Source organism: Microtus ochrogaster, chromosome 4, assembly GCF_000317375.1.
Source record: "Microtus ochrogaster isolate Prairie Vole_2 chromosome 4, MicOch1.0, whole genome shotgun sequence".
NCBI lineage: Eukaryota > Metazoa > Chordata > Mammalia > Rodentia > Cricetidae > Microtus > Microtus ochrogaster.
The window spans coordinates 16167296-16177750 of record NC_022011.1 but is presented as its reverse complement, the minus strand read 5'-3'; positions in this window follow the sequence as shown (position 1 = coordinate 16177750).

Here is a 10455-nt window from a genome sequence, read left to right as displayed (position 1 = left end):
CCCAGAACTCTGTAAACCAGGATGTCCTGGAACTCAGAGATTTGCCTACTTCTGCCTCCCGAGTGCCGAGATTTAAGGTGTGTACCACCACTGCCCAGCAAAAAAACAAAATCTTTTAAAAATTACACAGAAAACACGATGCTAAGTGAAACAGGCAAAGCACAACCAAAGACAAATAGTGTATGATGTCACTCACTCAGGGAGCCAGAGATTCAGAAAGTGCACAGTGGGTACCAGGAGCTGAAGGGAGGAGGCGCTTACTGTTCAGTGAGCTCAGGGCTTCTGATCAGGATGATGAAGATATCTGGAAATGGGCAGTGGTGATGGTTGCGAGTGTGTGTGTGTGTATCTTATGTTTGAACACATACACAGCTCAGGTCCTCTGCAAGAGCCATGTGTACTCTTACTTGTTGAGCTAGCTCTCCAGCTTCTCCAAGTGTAACTGTTTTTTAAAAAAATAAACAAAACAGAAAAGCTCTTTTACACATACAAGTGTTTTGCCTGCATGTATGTGTGTACCATGTGTGAGGCTGGTACCCATGAATGTCAGAAGATGATGTCTGATCCCCTGGAACTGTTTCTAATTTGCTTTGTAGCTGAGGATTATCTTAAACCCCTAATCCTCTCATCCCCATCTCTGGAGTTCTGGAATCACAGAGGTGTATCATCACACCCAGCTAATTTTGAACATGTTTTGAGAGGAATATAATTACTGATTTATAAGAACTGCAAGCTTGGGGCTGGAGAGATGGCTCAGTGGTTAAGAACACTGACTATTCTTCCAGAGGACTTGGGTTCAATTCCCAGCACCCACATGGCCACTCACAACTGTCTATGATTCCAGTTCCAGGGACCTGACATCCATGGCAAAACACAAGTGCATATAAAATAAAAACAAACCAAAAAAAAAGCCTGCAACTTAAAAAAAAAAAAAAAAAAAGAACCACAAGCGGCCTTTGGAATCCTCACCAATCATCTGGAGCCTCTGCTAAGGGTCTTCCCCAGGGGCGGACACTAAGAGAGGGTGCAGCTGAATAAGGAGCCACAATGGACTCACACGCCAACCTTCCTTACCTCTAACAAGACAAGAGAAGCGCTTTCCTGGGACAGCTGATCCGGGCCGCCCCCAGAGCAGTCTGCTGGCCTCCTCCTCTTCTAGAATGTGACCATAGTCCCTTCCAGGACCAAGCTCCCATCTTTAGTCGCTGTGACAAGTGGAATTTCATTCTTCACTGGAAACAATCCCCAGGGCATTTTGCTTCTGAACTCAAAACAGAGGCAACGGGCTGAATAGTATGCATTCTCTAAATAATTAAGGCTCCCAAATCAGCAGCTGCCACATCGGGGTCATCAGTGCCAGGCCTCAAAGCCAGTGACATTCTCAGTGAGGGCAGATCATCCGGCACCTCCTTCAGAGGCTCTGTGATGTCTTCCCCAGGAAGGGGGCAGGGCACTGGGAAAGTCTTGATACTCCCAAGGAGTGAGACCTCTTGGTGAAAACAGGAAGGAGCTGGATGTAGGGAGCAAGGTCTGTGTTTTGGCAAGAATCCAAGGTACTTGTCAGCCTTGACCTCCAGTATCAGGATGGGCTGGGGCTGGCTGGGGTTTTGGTCCCTGTGTGAACTTCTGCATGGTGTCTTACTTTCAAAGGCTATGTTCTCCATCTGTCAAATGAGCTCTGCATAAGTCACTCGGGTCTCTTGCCAGTGCAGGGGGTACCATTCCTATTGTACTCTGTGATGACAGGAAACATGGTGGCCCAGGTCCAAATAAATACAGTATCTGCTTCACTAGGAAGCACTAGGCTGTAGGACAGGCTATGCGTAACAACAGGAAGCACTCAGTTTAAATGCCAACACTATCAGACTCATATTTGACTCAGTTTCTGTTTTCACACTGCCTGGTGGATGCCCTGTGTTTACTGATGGGCTGACTGGAGGGGAGGTTAATGTGGACATCAGAGGCACCTTGATGCCTACTAAGTTCTTTTTGTTGTTTCTGTTTTTCAAGACAAGGCTTCTTTTTGTGTCTTTGACTATCCTGGAACTCACTCTTGTAGATCTCAAATTCAGAGATCTGCCTGCCTCTTCTTCCTGAGTGCCTGGTATCTAGCAAGTTCCTAAAATAACACCCAATGTTTGATTAAAGGAATGTCTGGTAGAAGAAGTAGTGGCAGCTCTGTGAATATGAGGTCTAGGTACGAGGAGATAGACCCTTCTGGAGTAACCAGAGATGCTCATTCTTTCCCATTGGTCTGCTAGGAACGTCAGGGCCTTCCTGAGGAGGCAGTCTTGTAAAAGGAGCTCAGAGAGTATACAGGAGTTCAGGGGTCCTTTCTGGGCTGCCCTAGGAAGTGACTGTCTTTCCAGAGTCCAGTGACCTGAGCCCCCACCGTGTGTGTGTGTGTATGTGTGTAAAAGAAAAATGAGGTTCAGAAAAGCTGAGCCATATAGGAAAGGTTGGGTCAGCTATTCCTCTACCTGCTCTGTCGAGGATCAGCCTCCACTGGATTCACACGTTCTAGGGTAGGAGCATGAGGATTAGAATTATTAAGAAAAACAAAACAAAAACAAGAAACCCCAACAGAGATAAGAGAGAAATAAGAGACAAAACACAGAACAGAATCAGGAGGGAAATTCAGTGAATACTGAACCACCCCATTTATTTTCTATGTTTTTATACCCCAATCCAAAAGGGGAGGGGGAGACAATAGACTTCATTAATATGATAAAAGGAATAAACAGAGAATCTCTGACCTTGGTCAAGACGGAGCTGATGCACCTCTGTACTCAAAATACTAATTAACCTGCTGGGCGGTGGTGGCGCCCGCCTTTAATCCCAGCACTTGGGAGGCAGAGGCAGGCGGATCTCTGTGAGTTCGAGGCCAGCCTGGTCTACAAGAGCTAGTTCCAGGACAGGCTCCAAAACCACAGAGAAACCCTGTCTCGAAAAACCAAAAACAAAACAAAACAAAACAAAACTAATTAACCGCTCTAGGTCAGGACCTCTTGTTTTGTAGCCACTTGTCAACATCTCTGAAAGAGCAAAACAAGCTCGAACTCTCTGACCTCCAGTCAAGGTGGAATGGTCTCACATCTGTGGGCCCTGACACTGCTCTGGGGTATGATATGGGCAATGGGCCACACAATCAAGCTGGTGAGGGGTCCCCACCCTGTTCAGATGCCTTCTGTAAAGACACAGACCTGGGCCTTATGCAGCAGAAATTTCTGGAACTCAAAACTGTACAGTCTAGTGTGATCCTGGGATGGTCTTTATCTTCCTAAGTCATCGTAGGTCTTACCCAAATTATTGGATGTGCACTCAGAGACAGACAGACAAGGGTTTTTGTATCAGGGTTGACATAAGCACTGAGGGCCATGTATGCTCAGGGGAGGGGTCCTTCTCAGAAAGAACTAAGCATTCTATTTCAGATGAATGAGATCGGGGACATTCAGGGTAGCATGACATTCTATTTCAAAGTCTTGAAAATACACACTTTCACTGGGTAGTGGTGGCGCACGCCTTTAATCCCAGTACTCAGGAGGCAGAGGCAGGTGGATCTCTGTGAGTTCGAGGCCAGCCTGGTCTACAGAGTGGGTTCCAGGACAGTCAGGGCTAATCCTGTCTGGGAAAACTACACAAAACAAAACAAACAACCAAACAAAAAACCCCAAAAATGAAACCCACAGCATTGGAGATGTAGCACAGGGGCGGACACTTGCTTAGCGTGCCTGAGGAGCTGGGATGGAGCTCCAGCTCACAGCAAAGCAAGACCGTCTGTTGGGACCATTTGCAGTCCTGGCCTCCAGCTGCTCTTCCCTGCTAGTGACCTTTACTTTCCTTCTGACTTGAGTTACTGAAAGCTGTGTCAAAGTTGTTTACCAGCTCTGCTTCACGAGCACGTGTTGCCTTGGCCTTGAGGATCAGAGGATGAGGTTTTCACCTGTTGGCCCACCTGACTGTTGGGTATACAAGCCTCAGTGGTGCTCTTGAATAAGGGGCTTCTTACCAGTGACTAGAGGTCCATGTCTCTGTCTCTCTGTGTCTTTGTATGTTTCAATCTCCAGCCCCTTGCCTGAAGCTCACGAACTGTACGGTGGCGCATAAAGTGCAGACAGGTGTTGTGCGCTGCAACTGTCCAAAGGGCATACAGAGGTGCAGTCCGATAGAATGTTGCAGTGGCTGCAATGCCCCATCCACCTCCAGCCACTGAGCACGTGCAACCACTGAGCGCTTCCAGTCTCTGACTTCAAGTGTTTTTGAGGAACTGCATTTTAGGTTTCCACACGTGTGTGTGTGTGTGTGTGTGTGCACGTGCGCGCGTGTGCACGTGTATGTGTGTTGAGGACTGAACCCACAGCTTCTTTACCAATAAGTGTTAGACCAGTGCCATGCCACTAAGGTACTACCCCCAATGATGCATTTTTTTAATTTTAAAAATGTAATACATTAAAACTATAGGCTGGAGGGATGGGGCTTGTTTTGTTTACACAGTCTCAAGTGTCCCGTGCCAGCTTGAAACTCACTATGCAGCCTTAATTTTTTTAATCTAACTGCCTTCCCCACTCCCCGCCCCTGAGTACTGGGATCACAGGCATGCATCACCAGACCTGGCTTTATGTGATGCTGAGGACTTAACCAGAGCTCTGTGCAGGCACCATCCCAACTGAGCTCCATTCCTGTCAGAATTTTATTTCTTCTTTTTCTTTCCCTCCCTCCTTTCCTTCCTGTTTGTTTTATGAGACGGGGTTTCTTTGTGTAGCGTTGGAGCCTATCCTGGAACTCACTCCGTAGATCAGGCTGACCTCGGACTCACAGAGATCTGTCTGTCTCTGCCTCCCAAGTGCTGGGATTAAACATGTGCTCCACCACTGCCTGGCCCAAACTTTTATTTCAAAATAGAATCTCACTATGTAGCCCTGGCTTGCCTGGAACTTGTGCAGATCAGGCTGGCCTGAAACTCATAGAGCCTGTATCTGCCTCCCGAGTGCTGGAATTAAAAACATGCACCCAGCCAGTTTTGGTGGCAAATGCCTTTAATCTCAGCACTTGGGAGGCAGAGGCAGGAGGATCTCTGTGAGTTCAAGACCAGCCAGGGCAGCTAGAGCTACAGAAAACAAAACAAAACCAAACCAAAAAAACTAACACATGCTACCATGCATGGCTCCCAGCATTTTAATGTATTAAGTTTAAAAAAATCTTGGCTCGGGCTGGAGAGATGGCTCAGAGGTTAAGAGCATTGCCTGCTCTTCCAAAGGTCCTGAGTTCAATTCCCAGCAACCACATGGTGGCTCACAACCATCTGTAATGGGGTCTGGTGCCCTCTTCTGGCCTGCAGGCATACACACAGACAGAATATTGTATACATAATAAATAAATAAATAAATAAATAAATATTTAAAAAAAATCTTGGCTCTTGTAGCACAAATTCTGGTATTAATAATAAAACCCAGAGTCAAATATAGGGGGCTAATGCTGAAGCAGAGAAACAGGTCAGCCACTAGAGTTCTTTTTTTTTGTTTGTTTTTTTGTTTTTTTTCGAGACAGGGTTTCTCTGTGGCTTTGGAGCCTGTCCTGGAACTAGTTCTATAGACCAGGCTGGTAGAGTTCTTTTTTAATGGTTTATGTGTATTGGTGTTTTGCCTGCATATATATTTGTGCATGTCAGATCTTGGAATTATAGACAGTTGTGAGCTGCCATGTGGGTGCTGGGAATCATACCCAGGTCTTCTAAGAAGAGGAGTCAGTGTTCTTAACCACTGAGCCATCTCTCCAGTCCCACCACTAGAATTCTTTTACCTCTACCAATGCTCAGACTGAAAGGACGTTCCTGCCCTTAGACTGTGTCTCCAGATTCCATTTGTCTCCACAAACCTCAGACTTCCCGAGTTCCTGTCTCCTTCTGCCTTATACTCCTCTCTCCACCCAGCCATATCACTCCTGTCTCCACCATCCTAGTGCTGGGATTAAAGGTGTGTGGTCCCAAGTGCTGGGATCACCTTTGTGTGAGCTCTATTTCTCTTTTAGACAGACTGAATCTTGTGTAGCCCAGGGTAGCCTTGAACTCACAGAGCTCCCTCCGCCTCTGAGTGCTGGGATTAAAGGTTTGTGCCACCGCTGCCTGGCCTCTATGGCTAACTAGTGGCTTAGCTTTGTAGTCTGATCTTCAAGCAAGCTTTATTTGTGAAAACAAAATATCACTACAGGTTCCAGGGATCTACTCAGTTCTTCAGTCTTGGAAAGTCTTTGCCCTCTGAGTCATCTCACCAGCCCATAATTTTAATGTGTCAATTTTTTAAAAAAATTATTTTTATTTTATATACATTGGTGGTTTGCTTGCATGTATGTCTGTATGTGGGAATCAGAGTCCCTAGAACTGGAGTTACAGACAGCTTCGAGCTGCCATGTGGATACTGGGAATTGAACCTGGGTCCTCTGGAAGAGCAGCCAGTGCTCTTAACCACTGAGCCATCTCTCCAGCCCATAATCTTAATGTATTGTTATTATGGTGGCTGTGTGTTTGTGCACCCACGTGCCGGGGGTGGTGTGTGTGGAGATGTTAAAGGACAGCTTCCAGGAATCACTCTCCTTCCGCCATGGGCTCTGAGATTTGAACTTAGGTCATCAGGCTTGTGTGGCAAGTTCTTCACCTCCCGAGCCATTTTGTTGGCCCCAATGTATTAAACACTTAAATATCCACACGTGATTGATGCTGTTTGTATTCTGTCACATAAGTTCAGTGTAATCCCAATTATATCACAGGATATGAAAAACAGAGGGAACATATTCTAAAGACAATGTAAGATTTATATTCTGTTTAACTTTTGTTTTCAGTCTTTCTTGGGCAGAGGAGGGGATTGAATCTAGACCCTCAAGAGTGCTAAGCATAGCCGGGCGGTGGTGGCGCAGGCCTTTAATCCCAGCACTCGGGAGGCAGAGGCAGGCGGATCTCTGTGAGTTCGAGACCAGCCTGGTCTACAAAAGCTAGTTCCAGGACAGGCTCCAAAACCACAGAGAAACCCTGTCTCGAAAAACCAAAAAAAAAAAAAAAAAAAAAAAAAAGAGTGCTAAGCATGTGACTTACAAGAGCTACACCCCAGGCCCTTGCTTTCAGATTTTTCTATGAACCAATTCCTTCTGTAATCAGAATAGCACAGCAGTAAGAGGAATGCCAGCATGGGCAGCAAAAGGAGAGAAGGCAGACAAGCTCAGGTTAGGCCCTACACTGGCCAGGAGCAGAACCCACACACTTCATGGGTTTGACAGGAGTGGCAGACATCTGGCGGCTGGGTCCTCTCCAAGTGGCAGGACAACGTATAGGACACACCGCACACTCAGTTTAGCTGGTGCATGCACTTGGGTCTTACCATCTGTTGCTGATCTGGCAGCGAAGTGCCGCATCCTCAGCCATTTGATGGGAATTTTGGTTCTGTTGCCCACTTCCCAAGCCTGACTTTAGCTGCTTCTTCAAGTTCCTGAGGCTTCAGTTTAGCTCTTTGCTGGGACTCCGAAGATTTGGGGAAGATGGACGAACCTTGAGGGTGAGTCTCAGCTGACACAGGAGGGCCCAGTGCCAGCTGGTTCAACTCACTGTAGTTTTGATGATGTGGCAGGAATTTAAGAATGTGGACTATTTAAAATGGTATGACAAAGGAAGATATAATTTTCTCAAATACATAGTTGAAGGCTTTGAAATGTTTTATACAGATAAGAAGTCAATAAAGCCACATGTAGTAGTTCTCAAACACTATGTACTTAAAAATCACCTGGTTGCTCATACATTCATTTCCAAGATGGGCTGAATGACAGTAACACACATGATTGGAGTCCAATAATCCAGGGTTAGCATGAGCAGCACAGTAAGATCCCATCTCTTAATACAAAACCTAAACCACAAAACAAAACCCCACCTAGATTATTCAATGTGCCCCTTCATTTTGCAGATGTAGAAATGGGATCAGGAAAGGCAGAGGGCTGTCAGCAGAGCTAAGTTTGAATCTAGACATCACAGACTTCCTCAATATGATGTAATATTTAGGGGAAGAGTTAGACAAAAGCAAGGTATGTGTGGGTTTTCTCCAGACTAACCAATTCCCTCAACATCAACTGGATATCCAATAATCCAAGTCTGACACAACTACCCACATGATAAGGGCTCGGTTCCACAAGCCCTGCCCCAAATGCCAAGCACAAGTGAGACGCCCAGGCTACCCACCCTTCAACTCAGCTGACTACAAATCTGGGGGCTCCCATGACCACTTTCTCCAATGTTTGATAATTTTCTAGAACCCATAAACTCAGGAAACTTCCCTACATAAGAGGTTATTACACAGAATGCAAATGAGTATAAGAAGTAGGTAAGGGGTTGGTAGGTCCTGAGCGCAGGAGCTGTCCCCAAACACTCAGGAGTACAACATCCTCTTGGTGTGTGGGTTGTCACCAATCTCCAGAACCTTGTTCATAGTTCGTAATGTTGATTTCAGAACATTGTTAGGGCTGATTGGATCACTGGCCACCCGTGACTGAACCCAATCTAAAGGGAGGTTCTTTCTCTTCCCTGGAGATCAAGGAAGGGCCGAAAGTTCTAACCATCCAATCACATGGACAAATTCTAAGGTTTTCAGTAACTTATTCCTTCCCCCTCCCCGAGATAGGGTTTCTCTGTGTAACAGTCCTGGCTGTACTGGAACTCATTCTATAGAACAGGCTGGCCTTGAACCCACAGAGATGTGACTGCCTCTGCTTTCCGAGTGCTGGGATTAAAGGTGTGCACCACCACTGCCTGGCACCACAAATTCTTTTTTACAGGAACATACTAGGCAAATACTGGTCTGGTTTTGTTTTTATGCCACCTGGGGGATATTCTTTGCATCTCTTTCTCTTCCCTTCTCTTCTCTCTCTCTCTCTCTCTCTCTCTGTGCGTGTCTGTCTGTCTGTCTGTCTGTAAATACTACCTGCACTGACAGTACTAAACAAGCCCATTCAATGGCCAGTTGTTTATAACTGGCTCTGGCAGAGAAGACCATGCTGATGTGGTTGGTGGTGGCGTCACACTTTAATCACAGCAGGCGGATCTCTGTGAGTTTGAGGTCAGCTTGGTCTACAGAGCGAGTTCCAGGACAGCCAAGGCTGTTACACAGTGAAACAAAAACAAAAAAGGGAAGCCATTGCTTGAATCTCACATTCAGAACTCCCACGATGGAGGTAAGAGAACGAGTCCTATCTAGGACAGTGAAATGGGGGTAGCCTGAGAGGATATCTTCAGGCAAACAGTTTAAAAATGTCTTCTAATTAAGTCTGACGACGTACATTTGGTAGGTGGATACCAATGGAGCAGGAATTCAAAGTCATCCTTGATTACAGTGAGTTCCAGGCCTGCCAGAGCTATAGAGAATTGTACCTCAGGAAACAAAAGCAGGAGCTGTAGCTCAGTTGGCGGACTGCAAGCCTAGCGTGCATGAAGTCCTGGGTTTGGTCCTCAGTACCATATACTGGGCATGGTGGCACAGAACCGTAATTCTAGCATTTGGGAGGTGGAGGCAGGGGATTGCTAGTTCCAGCTCATCCTCAGCTACAGAGCAAATTCAAGGTCACCCCAGGCTACAGAAGACCCCGGCTCAAGCAAAATTATGGCAAAACCCAAACAAACAAAAGCACAAGAGAACAAAAGTGTTTTCCACTGATTGGTCTGTGTTCCACAGGGCAAGCGTGTTCAGCGGGGAAGATGAGGGGGCACTGGGGAGAGGACAGCTTCTCGCCCTCCTACGCGGGACTAGAGTGAAGGACAGCGAGATTCCTTCATGCCCTCCATCATCTCAGCCATACTTCCCACTGAAGCCTCGTCGTTCTGGTGGCCTAAGGGCCTGGGGACAGCTTACGATACTGGGCAGTTTGAATATAGACCATTCCATGCATAACCTGTGATTCCATACAGACTGTAATTCATGTTGGTAGCTGCAAATTGAAAACTCATTCATCCAACTCAGGAACCATTTATTTTGCACCTAACAAGTCGGGGCATGCTACAGTATCTAACAGATGGGTACTCACGGCCCATCTCTGTGCATCTGTCAGGGCCATCAGCAAGGGGAGGCCAGGTCTGCATCGACCGGCTCACCATCCACCAGCACAAGTCCTAACACAGCTGTTCTGGGAAGGGGCACATGCCCTGGCCCAGTCTCCTCAGCTCCCCCAGCCAACCCAAAACCTGCTTTGTGTGTGTGTGTGCTCACGCTGTGTGAGAAGTCAGAGGTTGACATCAGGAGTCTTCTTCGGTTTCTCGCCATCTTATTTTTTTGAAACAGTCTCACTGAACTTGGACTTTGACAATTTGGTTAAACTGGCCAGTGCCCCAGAGACTGTGTCCTGCCAAGCTTGGGATCACAGATGAGCTGTTTTACTTGGTTTTTACATTAGTGCGCGGGGGGGGGGGGGGGGGGGGGGGGGGGGGGCTGG